This window comes from Phodopus roborovskii, unplaced genomic scaffold (genome assembly GCF_943737965.1).
Source record: "Phodopus roborovskii unplaced genomic scaffold, PHOROB, whole genome shotgun sequence".
NCBI lineage: Eukaryota > Metazoa > Chordata > Mammalia > Rodentia > Cricetidae > Phodopus > Phodopus roborovskii.
Window position 1 is genome coordinate 24,998,443 of NW_026126480.1, and position 12,413 is coordinate 25,010,855.

The 12,413-nt window shown below is 37.4% G+C and overlaps 1 protein-coding gene across 12 annotated transcripts in view; it reads right to left on the minus strand.

The window, feature by feature from the left end:
• The window catches only part of Sox6 (SRY-box transcription factor 6), a 580,992-nt gene that overhangs the window by 359,930 nt on the left and 208,649 nt on the right, over positions 1-12,413 (minus strand). The window contains exon 1 of one of the 12 annotated variants that reach the window (XM_051192739.1): positions 10,547-10,604. The exons of the other annotated variants lie outside the window; for them this stretch is intronic. The gene's annotated coding sequence lies outside the window, so the exon portion shown is untranslated. Of the gene's footprint in view, positions 1-10,546; positions 10,605-12,413 lie in introns of those variants that run through there. 12 annotated transcript variants of the gene reach the window in all.

The following is a 12,413-nucleotide window of genomic DNA, read 5'->3' on the forward strand; positions in this document are numbered from 1 at the left end:
ATAAAAGGAATTTAAGTGGAGTTACTATATAACGTGGAAGACAATGCCCCAACTAGATCTACGTCATAAGCTTCTAGTCGCAGGAATGGTTTACATCTTGTTAAGTTGTTGATCAAAGGAGTCCCATAGTTCCCACCAACATTACAGGCTACTGTCAACTGTTTATACTACTACTATTGCTATCGGTTATACTCCACAGTAAGATAGTAAGGCACTATTGCTGAAGATACCACTTATTAATGCCACAAAACATTGAGAAATTTAGCTGGTAATCAGCTAGAAGTTTCACCCCTACTGACTAGTGTTCATAGTGCTGAAATTCTCTACACACACAACCAGAGGTGAAAAGTAATCATCACTCTCACCCAACTATAAACCCTGTGACATACTGTAGCCACATGCCTACAATATATACTGGTACAATAGTAGCACAATTTTTATGGGAGTAACCAACCACTTTTTGCTTGGATATAAGGCCCGTTGTAAGAGCTGGGACCCACACCTGATACTATTCAAGCCAAGAATTTGAGATTACATAGGTCCCTGGGGTTGGGGGGGGGGACTGTTTTCTAAATAATAAAAAAGGGCAATAAAATAATTCCCAGTGACGTATTCCTGTATCTACAGATCACTCCATCACTCGACCTCACCCAAGAAGCTTCTTCTTACAGTCTATGGTAATTAATGTATTGACCCACAACTGTACAATGTATGAACAGTACATTCATCCCTTACTGGAATGTCTATATCAAATTCTTCCCCTAAAAGCTTAGTGATCTATGTGGAAGAAGTGAAAAGATTGCCAAAGACCAGAGGTAGTAAATGATTCCAAGGAAACAACATCTTCCAAACAACAGGGATAATTCACGCATGAACTCACAGTTACTGTGAAAGTATACACCAAGACCTGCACAAATTTAAGCCAGACAAAATCCTAGCACAGAGAATGTGAAACAGACAATAAGCCTCACCCCTAACGAAGACTCTCTTTGCCATTAATATCTTCTAGAAGAAAGAAAATGGAGTTTACTTCCAATATGGCAAGACTAGCCATTTGGACAAGATACTGCTCTTGTCTGGACTGTTTGACTTTATGCTGTATAAACTGGACATGCAGGACTCACAGAAAAGTGACTGCTGATTCAAGATGGACATTGCTACAGAGTTCCTGCTTCATGGAAGTGTCTGCCAGACAGTTTACAGGACACAGAGAAAAGTGACGGACAAACTGCCAATACAAAAAGACAGTTTAAAGTTTCCTGCTTTGTTGAAGAGTCTGCTAGACACACTATGGCCTATGGGTTAAAGATGAAAGATTACAAAAAAACTTCAGGTGACTGACAAGGCAAGATGTCTCTGTCATTTCTAGAGTTTATATATTATCCTTCTATGGTCTTTGAAGGAGTTGAAGACAGATAGTTATGGTTATAGTTTTCCTTAATTAGGCTTAAAGATAAGTTACATATAGGACTTTAGACTCACAAATATAGGATAGATGATAGAATAGTTTTTTAATCTTGCTAAATGTTAATAGACTAAATATTGTTAACTGTGATTCTTATTTGATAACTGTTATGTTATATATTTTGCTATGCTAAGGTTAAAACCCTTCCTTTTATTTTAGACAAAAAAGAGGAGATGATGGGAGATGTCATTCTGTATATGTTTCTCATACTGGTTAATAAATAAAGCACTGTTGGCCAATAGGAAAGGAAGATAGGAGGGACTAGGAGACAAGGAAGAAAGAGGAAGGAGGAGTCAAGATGGAGAATCTGGAGAGAATAGAACTGCTAGCCACCTCTCGCTGGTAAGACCACGTGGAAATACATAGAAATGGGTTAATAATTAAGACAGAGCTAGCCGATAAGAAAGTAGTAACTGGCCAACAGTATAATATCAAATACAGAGTCTCTGTGTGTTATTTGGGGCTGGCGCCTCGGCGGGACAAGACCAGGTGCCGGCAAGAAAAACCATACTCTTACAATTTTCTCCAATGAAGAAATGCTGGAGAAATACATCAACCACACTTCAGAGCAGGCCTCATGCTCAGGAGTAGTTAACAACACAAATGAACTCCATGGTTTTTGTTTCTACAGTCCTTTGTAATTGGTTTAGTGCTTTTTTTGTTTTGTTTTGTCTTTTTAGGCTTGGTTTTGTTTATTCTTGGGCATTTTTGCTGTTTTGTTCCTTTAGTTGTTTTTGTTTCAGAGAGAGACCATAAATATGTGGGGGAGGGGAGAAGGTAGGAGTGCTCAGGGAAGAAAAAAAGTATAATCAAAGTATACCACACAAAATTTTTAAATTAAAAAAAATTAACCATCAGAGTTGGCCTCACAAAATGAATTAAGAATTGTGCCCTTTCTACTTTTTGAAATATTTTTTATAAGGTGTATTTTTTTGTTTTTAAATATTTGATAGAACTTACCCAGTGAAGACATTTGGGCCTGGAGTTTTCTTTGCAGAATCTTTTAGTTTGAATTAGCATTCAAATTTCTTATGTAAAGTGCTATTTAGATTTTTCTGATTTATCTTTTATCACTTCTGATAAGCCGTATTTCATGTAGTTTGTTTACTTCATTTAAGTTGTACAACTTTTGGTCTAAAGACACTCATAAGCCCAGGATGTAGCTACATAACCCAGGCTGGAGCTGGTGACCCTCTTGTCTCTGCCTTCCAATTGAACTTGTTACAACTGTGCCCCATCATGAAAAAAAGAAAGTTTCATTTTAATTTTTCTTATTTCTATCACCTATGATGCCCATAAATGCACTTTTCTTTGAATTTATGTTGCTTGGAATTCAATGGCTTTCTTACATCTGTACATTGGAGTCATCATGTCTTCAGAAACTTTCTCTCCAGGTTCTCTCAGCAATAACAGACTGGAAGTTGTCCTCACAGTTGAAATCACAAAACAAAGAACTTCTCCAATTCCCTCTCTTCTTCTATCTTCCAAGATTTAGCTTATTTTAAATGGCTTTTCAGTCCCTATAAATAGTTATTTTTTGTGTTTTTTCAAAGGTTTTCCATTATTTTTAATCAGTTTTTACATGTGTGTTTGGTATGTGTGTATATAAGCATTAGTTTGTGTGTGCATGTGTATGCCTACATATGTAGAAGCTAGGAGTTTTCTTCAAGTGTTTTTCTCTCTGTTTCTGTTTTTGTTGTTGTTGTTGTTGTTGTTTGAAACAGGCACTTGCTAGACTGACTTGCCTATCAGCTCCAAAGGATCTTCCTATCTCCTCCTGCCCCCACCCCAACTCCCTCCCCCCACACACTCAACTCTGCTGGGGTTACAGATGCACCTGGCTCCTACATGAGTACTGGGGATCTGAATTTTGGTCTTCACTAAGCCATCTCTTAGCCCTCCTAACCAATTTTCAGAAGACTCAAGTGACCTTTACTCATTACCAGTCACTCTATACATAAAGACATCTTATATTTTCTTGATGACAAATTAAATGGTACCTTGCTTTATTCACTTCCCCGAGCTTTCATTATACCTTATATTCCTGCATGTCATGTCCTTTGTATTGTCTGTTCAATTAGGTGATAGCAAATCTTTAATCTCTAGAACAATTGTCACCTAATCTGTAAAAAACCTTCCCTGACCACCTCACCCTTGGTTTATTCAGTCTTCTATCATATTACTCTACATATTTTATTAGTTTACATGTCTTTCTTGTCCACAAATGTGTGACATTCTTATAAACTAGAGTCATCTAGATCATACATGTGTTTAAGGACATGGATTTCTTTCCACAAAATAAGAGACCAAGACAAAGAAAGGGAGAGAAAGTTCTAATGGTCTCCTTGAAGCCTAGGGTAGAGTAACCACCAACTGATGTTTAGTCAGTGAGTGAATGATTGTATTCATTCGGGAAAGAAGCCTGAGTTGTCACCTTAAATAACCATTAGACCAAGGATCAAACTTTCAGTAAGCCACGCAAATAAACAAACAACGTACTGGAGAAGATAAAAAAAAAAATTGAGAATGAGCAATTATATATCTATATTCTTCCAATGTAAATGGCATAAGGAAAGATGGGTGGGAGGGAAGGATTGATCTTTGATGAGTATACAAGTACCACGTACCCTTATATATCCATAGGATTGTCTTGATCCTTTCCAACTGCCTTACTTACATATTTTTAGAGATAACTTGTGTTTTACTATTTCCCAACTTTAAACATCTAAAATTTCACTTGAGGATCTTTAAGCTGGATAACTAAGAATAAGTCTATGATGTAGCAATAGTATACACATAGTATTATATCATGTAGAAGAAAATGAGATAAAGCTCTGTAAACCAACACAGCACTCCCGCCATAATTTTAAATGAAAAAAAAAAAGGAATATGTAAAGAATAAGCCAATAGGTATGAAAGTGGGAGTGTTGCCTGACCACAAATAAAACTGCATATTTCTAAATAATTATATATATTTACATATGGTTATATAGGAAGAAGTCTAAAAGGAGGGAAGACAAATTGAAAATAGCAGTTATGAGAAAGTAGTTAATCTTGGGAGTAGAAACAGAATTTAAGCTGAAGAGAAACATTAAGGAAAGTTCTTTTCCTTTTGTTCAATAATTATTCATTTGAGAAGTGTCCAATGCTATTCTATGACAGAACTCACTAGACTATGATTAGTTTCATTTCTAAATGCTTTTCACTTTTTTAATAGTCCCTCAATGAAGGGTACCTACGATAACAGAATAATGTAAGGCACATGAAAATGCAATCCAAAGTCTTCTTAACACACCAAATAGAGACATATAAAAATGATAAGTGAATTTGTTTTTTAATCTTCTCTTGCTAATTCAGATTAGAACACACTCTTGGTTTTTTGTTTGTTTGTTTACAGCCCAATGCTAAGGCAAACTTGAACTTCATAAAGTTCATATACTAGAGGAATTCATAAATGTATGTCCCTTAGCTCAAGTCATTTCCCTTTCTGAGCCAAGACACTTGTAGAAGACAGTTTCTTTTAAGAATTAGCATTGAACTCATTTGCTATAACTCAGCATTTAGTCCTTGTCTGCCTAGTGGAAAGGCCTTTGATCTCAACAAGGAAGCCCCCTGTATTTTCAGCAACTATAGCTTACAAATGTCCTTCTGCATGTTTGTTACCATGGCTCATTGTGACCCTCACACTTGTGCACCATGGTATAAATTCTTTTTCATATGGCCACATCCTTGCTGTCTGGATATTGTATTTTAATTTTCTCTGTGTGTAGACTAGGAACCAACCTGGACTTCATGTGTGCTAGGAATATTTGCTAGGCAAGTGCTCTACCACTGAGCTATATCCTCATCCCTCTTTTCTACTTTTATTTTGCATCGAAGTCCAGCTAGATTTACCTAAGCTGGCCTTGAACTCTCTTCAAGGAGGCCATGAACATAGGCTCTTGCTGCAGCCTCTGGATTAGCATCAGGCCTGAGCAGGCTCTTGCATTCTCTCAAATATTGTTCTTGAGGGTTAGCATGTCTGATTCTTTAACCTCAGGAAGCTCCTGCCACCTAGCCCAAACAAACATGAGCAGACATATTTCTCCTCAGCCTTTGTCCAACTGAGACAAACAAGTTTGTCCTTCTTAATGCACAAAAGCTTTCTTAGGTAATCACTACAAATACCTCCTGGAATTCATCTCAAAAAAAAAAAAAATCCCTCCACTTGCTACTTGTCACTTGTCCCGTGTGTGTGTGTAACATAAACTCATATACCCTTCACTTACTTGAAGATAATCAAAATGGACACCTTCCTTTGAACAATTAAGAATGCATCCAAGAGGACTGCACTGTCTGCTATTACATGGTTTCACTGTTTCATTCTTTTCCAGTCACACTTGTGCCTTATTATGAACCTCTAAGATATCAGGCAGGGACCTAACTCATTAAACCTCACTCAGTAATCCTTAACATATAGTAAGTTCAGCAGTCTATCTCCATTGATTACAAGCATCTTCACAATTTGATTCCATGTATTGGAAATTGATAACCATTTTTCATTTTTTGAAAGTGGGGGAAAGAATTTCAAGTAAAAACAACCTCTAGAGGACATCTACCAAAGCCACTCAAGGAATCTTATACCTTTGACTTGAGTCTTCAGAGAGGTCAGGGTAAGTGAGTATTCATTTTTTCTGGAAAGCTGTATCTGGGAATTTCTTTAAAAATAGGTTTTAGTCTTGGCTCCTGATTGGGCTCTTGTGTAACAATAGCAGCAAAAGCCTTGCTGTTATTTTTTAAACAGATTCCCCTAAGAATTCTATAAGATGGGCTGGTGAGATGGCTGTGTAGACGAAGGTACTTGCTGCCAAGCCTGGCAACCTAAGTAAGAAGATTCCAGGAAACCAAAGGATGGAAAGTAAGAACCAACACCCGGAAGCTGTCCTCTGCCCTCCATAAGCGTACTCACAAAGTAAATAAACAATCATAAGAGGAGGATCTTGGAGGAGTTAGGGGAAGGGAAATAATAATCAGAATAATTGTATGAAAATATATTTTAATAAGAGGAAAATAATAGTAAATAAATAGAAAATGGAATTAAAATTTTAATTGTATAAAATTATATGTAAAAATTTTACTTAAAATTATGAACCAAATTCTCCTTACCATCTTCTTAATTTTATCTTTTTCCTTACCACCATCAACACCAAAAATATTTGAGTACAATCTCATAGGCTTGGACTTTAACTATAAATGTCAATAAAGACATTTCATAATTCCCACCTACCTCACAGACTGACTTCATTTTCTTTATTCAAAAAAAAAATTACCTGCCATTCTCCTGAAAACAAAGCTGTGCAACAGCATCATAACAACTGTTCCCACCGTCAACGCTGCAATTCTAGTTACTTGCTTTAAAACTCCCACAAGAGATCTCATGGCTTTTTATTTCCTCGGTTAAGTATTAAATTTTCCCAGATTTTAGGAAACTCTTAGAGTACTTCTACAATAGTATTGACAAGATCTCCTGAGCAAATTGGAAGCATGGGGGAGGGGAGAGGGAATTAGGACAAAGAGAAGGGGAGAAGAGGAGGAGAGAGGAGGACATAAAGGAGCAGGAAGATTGAGTCAGGAGAGCAAGAAAAGAGATACCACAATATAGGAAGCCATTGTAGGTTTAGAGAGAAATCTGGCATTAGGGAAATATCCAGAGATCTATAAGGATGACCCCAACTAAGAAGCTAAGCAATAGTGGTGAGGCTACCTTAAATGCCCTTCCCCTATAATGAGATTGATGACTATCTTATATGCCATCCTAGATCCTTCCTCCAGTAACTGATGGAAGCAGAAGCAGACACCCACAGCTAAGCACTGAACTTAACCCCTACAGTTGCAGAGAGGGAGGAGTAATGAGCAAAGGGGTCAAGACCAGGCTACAGAAACCCACAGAAACAGCTGACCGGAACAAGGGCTCATGCACCCCAGTCTGATAGCTGGGAAACCAGCATAGAACCCTCTGAACATGGATGTCAGTTAGGAGGACTTGGCAGTCTAAGGAACCTCTGACAGTGGAACCAGGATGTATCCCTAGTGCAGGAAAGGACTTTGGGAGCACATTCCCCATGGAGGGATACTCTATCAGTCTAGGCACACAGGAGAGGGCCTAAGCCCTGCTCCAAATGATGTGACAGACTTTGAAGATACCCCATGGAAGACCTCACCCTCCCTGGGGAGCAGAAAAGGGAAAGGATAAGGGGTTGGTGGGGGCAGGGAAGGGAGAGAGAGCTAGTATTGACATGTAAAACAAAATCGTTACTCACTTAAGTTAAAAAATATATAGAAGGAAAAAAAAAAAAAGATTGTAGTCACTGGGCTACCCTCTAAACCTGTGATGTGGAAGCTGAGTCCCTGTGTCTCTACAAAAGAGTTGCTAAGAATTCTAAAGTCAGGCAGAACCAACAAGTCCTTACCACCGCCTTACCCCATTATATGCTGACATCAAAACTCAAAATTCTGTCTACACCACATATCCAAACAGACTTCCTTTTCAGAAACTTTTCTTCTTCATCTCAGTCTCCCCTTTTCCTTCTTTCTTATTTACTACTTCCTCTCCCTGATGGTAACAGTTACTTACTGAATGTCTGTGATGTGAAAGACCATGTATGCTACATGCTAAGAAAAAAAAAATCCAATAATAAAATAGGTCATTCCAAAATAAAGAGACCATATCAAGCAAAAGCAGTCACACCTATCAATAGATCATTGAAAATGGCAATATCCACTATGAGACAAATTAAAGGGGTGATGGGCAAGATTTTTGTAGGCAAACAATAGTTGATTTGGAAGGATAAAGGAAGTTTTCTCAAAAAAATAACTTTGAAATGAGGACCTGGGCTGGTGAGATGGCTCATATGCCCAGAACTTGAGCCCCATTTCTGGAACCAACTGGAAGAAGGAACAGGACTCTGAAAGGTGCACACATAGGCCCACTCCCTGTCTACAAAAATAAATCAATAATCAATTAATGGGTTAAATTAAGTGAAAGAAAGCTGTGCCTGAAACAACAGAAACATGAAAGGCTAGTCAGAACTGTTAAAGACTGAAGAGACATTCACTTCAAGGGAGAAGAAACCCTTCTATGAAGATCTTGGGGCAGGAAATAAATTGGAGGATACAAAAAAAAAAAAAAAACCCAAACAAGAACAGCATCCAGATCAGAAAGGATGAAGACAAAAGCAGAGCTACTGTCAGGGTAGAGGTTCTGTGTGAGAGGGCCTTGACACTCTGTGGTTGTTGTTTGTTTTTATCAAAGTAGTGTGGAAAGTCACACATCCAAAGACTAGTAAGTAGGGATCATCCTATTACACATAAACAAGAAATCTGAATCAGGTTAGAAAGAAAACGAGAAATGAAACATCAGCTCAAGAAAATGTGGTTACCTCTGGCATGAAAAGAGGTAGGTGTAAGACTGAGCGAGGCTTGGACTTCATGGTGACATTTTACTTCTTACAAATGTGTACATATCTAATATGCTATGCTATATAGTTGATCTGATTTGTATAACTGAAATTCCACAGTAACATTTGTTAAAAAATTAATGAATGCAAAGAAGTCACAGGTTAGTTCCCTACCCTTCCTTCCTGGTCTTATAGCAAAGACTCTGAGTTTTAAGGCAAGCATACAAATTCAGGTATTTTCCCTCTTACACATTCTGGTTCTTGAGCCTTGACTCTGAAGACTTGTAATATCAGATGCTAAAGGATGTTTAATTAGCCTAACTTTTGTTTTAGCATATACCTTAATCCTCACAGGTTTCCAAGAACCACAGAGCTAATGTGAGGATTAAATGAGCTAAGACACGCACTTAGCTCTAAGAACGACATAAATTTAACTAGTATTCTCACTATTTCACTTACTGTGCTCTGCTGTTCCCAGTCCCAGACAGAGAAATAAACATGAGCTAAGTGTGTGGGGCCCAATGGTATCCTGGAGCTCTGAAAACATACTTCTTATCTATATTCAAATACATTCACAGACACATGCACATGCATAGCATATGCTTCCAATTTGGAATTCATAGTTTTTTTTTTAAAAAAAAAGATGTTTGCACTCATTTAAGCATTAACTAATGAAATATTAATTTGAATTGTTGTTATCTCTAAAAGCATATATTTTCAAAGGTGTTCATTTGTTGTACACAACTGCAATTTGAGGAAAGTGTCACTGACTTCTAAGAATAATAGTGTCATATTCAAATTTATTACACAAGGCTTTGATAGTATTCGTTAAGTTCCACATTACATTTTACAGGCTTCTTTCTGTAATATGGGGCAAATTTTCAACATTATAGATTGAATATTGACATCAAAATTTTTTCTTCAACAGGAACAGCCTTTGGTGGGAGAACATTATTAAAATCCTACCTTTTCACTTAATTTTCGTTGTACAAATAGCACAGATCCTCTCATTTCTCTTCCCTTCCAATTCACAAATACAATAAAAAGCTCTCTTTAGAAAGGGACTTTAAATTAAACACGGCAAGAAAATGAGTCCTGGGACCCTGAAAATATCAAAACCTATGACAGTTTTTGTTGCCTCAATGTCTGGAAAATATCTCAGTGAATCTTTATATGAACATTATTCTTTATATTTAATACCAATGAGTCCAGTGTATACTCTGGGGGGGGGGCAAAAGCAGACACAGACAGACAGACACAGAGAGAGAAAAACAAAGAGAGGCAGAGAGAAAAAGAGACAGAAAAGAAAGTAAGTTTGTCACTGGAGATTCTTCAGTTTATATTACTTGAGGTTTGGACTTAGATTATCTTACTAATCACTCCTCCATGCTCACTTCCGTGTTCTTAATCAGCAATCTAATCATGTGTTTTCAAAATTAAATATATTTATCCATTCATGCAAACACTTTCTGTGAACTTCTACCGATAGAGTGCACAGGGATCTCATCGACAAGAACATTTGAAACTTTTTAGAATGTTCCAGCAGCTCATGAATTCATATTAGACTGAATTGTTTACATACAGCAACATTCTACTTATCCAAAAATGAATATAAAAGATTAATGCCAAGTTTTGTTTTACTTACCAAGCTCTGCCATTCCACCTCACGGCCTGAACAATATTATCCACTCTTTGGATACTCACTCTTGCTAAGTAAAAGGATATTTCTTCTCTAGCTGGATTAATAATCAACTTTCTAGATAGTTCATTTGTAATTCTCTTCTGGTTAACCCTTAGCATGACAGTAGTCTTCCCAGTTCAAGCTAATTAACTTATGAAGTGGGAAGGAAACAAGTTTGAAAATCAATCATGTGTATGACAAATGGAAAGTAAAATTTAAAAAAAGAAAGAAAGAAAAAGAAAAACCAAAAAAGAACCATCTGCCTCACCGTTTTACAAAAAAGGCATAAATGTTTGTTAGGCATTACAAAAGCACATGGGTTATAAACCCAGGAAGCCAGAAACATGAGGAGAAAAACCTAACAGGTTTACAGCACCCCAGACCAGGGCATACCAGTCTGTGTTTACTGCTTTCTTGCATGCAGATAAACACAACTGGACTCTGAGCATAAGAGATCTGTTTCTTTTAGCAGAAAGGTCTGACTTTCAAATTCTAAATGCCTCCTTCCTCTCCCAACAGCAGTAGCCACTACGTCCCCTATCCCAAATAAGTGCTTCCTGACAATTTAGGGCAATTTTCTCCAAATGTGGTCTGCAACCACTTGAATCTGAATGATCTGGGATGCTAAAGGAAATGTAGAGACCTGGCCCCTGTGTCACCAGTCCTCAGCACCCAAGGCAATTCTCATGAAAAGACCCTTCTAGAGCAGTCTTTTCTGACCTCCTGCCAGAGACTCCAGGACAAATTCTGGGGATTAAGAATGAAATTATTACTCTTACTGCTGTTCATTGACTTTGACCTGTTCAAGGTTTATTTTTATGTTTTTTAATTATGTGCATGTTAGTGCCTGGAAGCCACAGACACAGGATAGCCCCTTGAATCAGATTTATAAGCAGTTGTGTGTTGCTAGGAACCAACTTTGGTCCTCTGCAAGAACAGTCAAACCCTTAGTCACTGAACCATGACCATTGTTAATGCATAACTATGAAATTATAAATACCATACAAATATGTGATATAGCTATTGTAGCTAATAAATGGCTGTATATTTTATGATTTACAAAAAATTATAAATGAACATAACCACAAAGGATATATAGTCTTACTTTTGTTGACTCATATTACTATCATTGTGAAAAGGGCATATATGTAATGCAGTATGTATGTGATATGTGTATGTATATGTATGTGTATGGTGTGAATGTATGTATCTGCACCTGTGGAAGCATGCATAAGTGTGAACACATGTATGTGAAAGCCAGAAGTCCATGTGTTTCCTCAATCTCTCTCCAGCTTTAATTTTTAAGACAGGGTCTCTTACTGAACCTGAAGTTCACCCATTAGGGTAGGCTGCCTGGCAAACGAGCTTCAGGAGTCTACCTATCTCTGCCTACTCCTCTAGAGTTGACATTACAGGTGTGTCACCACATCTGGCTTCGGATGTGGTCCTGAGGCTCTGAACCCAGGCCTTCATGACTGTGCAGCAGGCACTGTACCAACTAGGCCACCTTCCTAGCTGCTGTTACATTATTTTGAGGAAATTATAAAAATTAACCCAGTGAAAACAGTAAACAGGAGTATGTGGGATGGTCTCCCTAAAGAAATGCTGAGAAAAGAACCCATGTCACTTAGGAACAAGATATGTTTAAAAAAAAAAACCCAAATTTTAATTAGATAATCTGAGATTGTAACCAGACTAAAACTTTAGGAGTCTTACCAAAAAAACTTGAGGATGAAAAATGGGATGAACTGCTGTGACATTGATGACATTTGAGGCACAGAAACATCTACCTAAAGCCAGAGTTCAGATGATTTCATGTGGAAAACCTGAT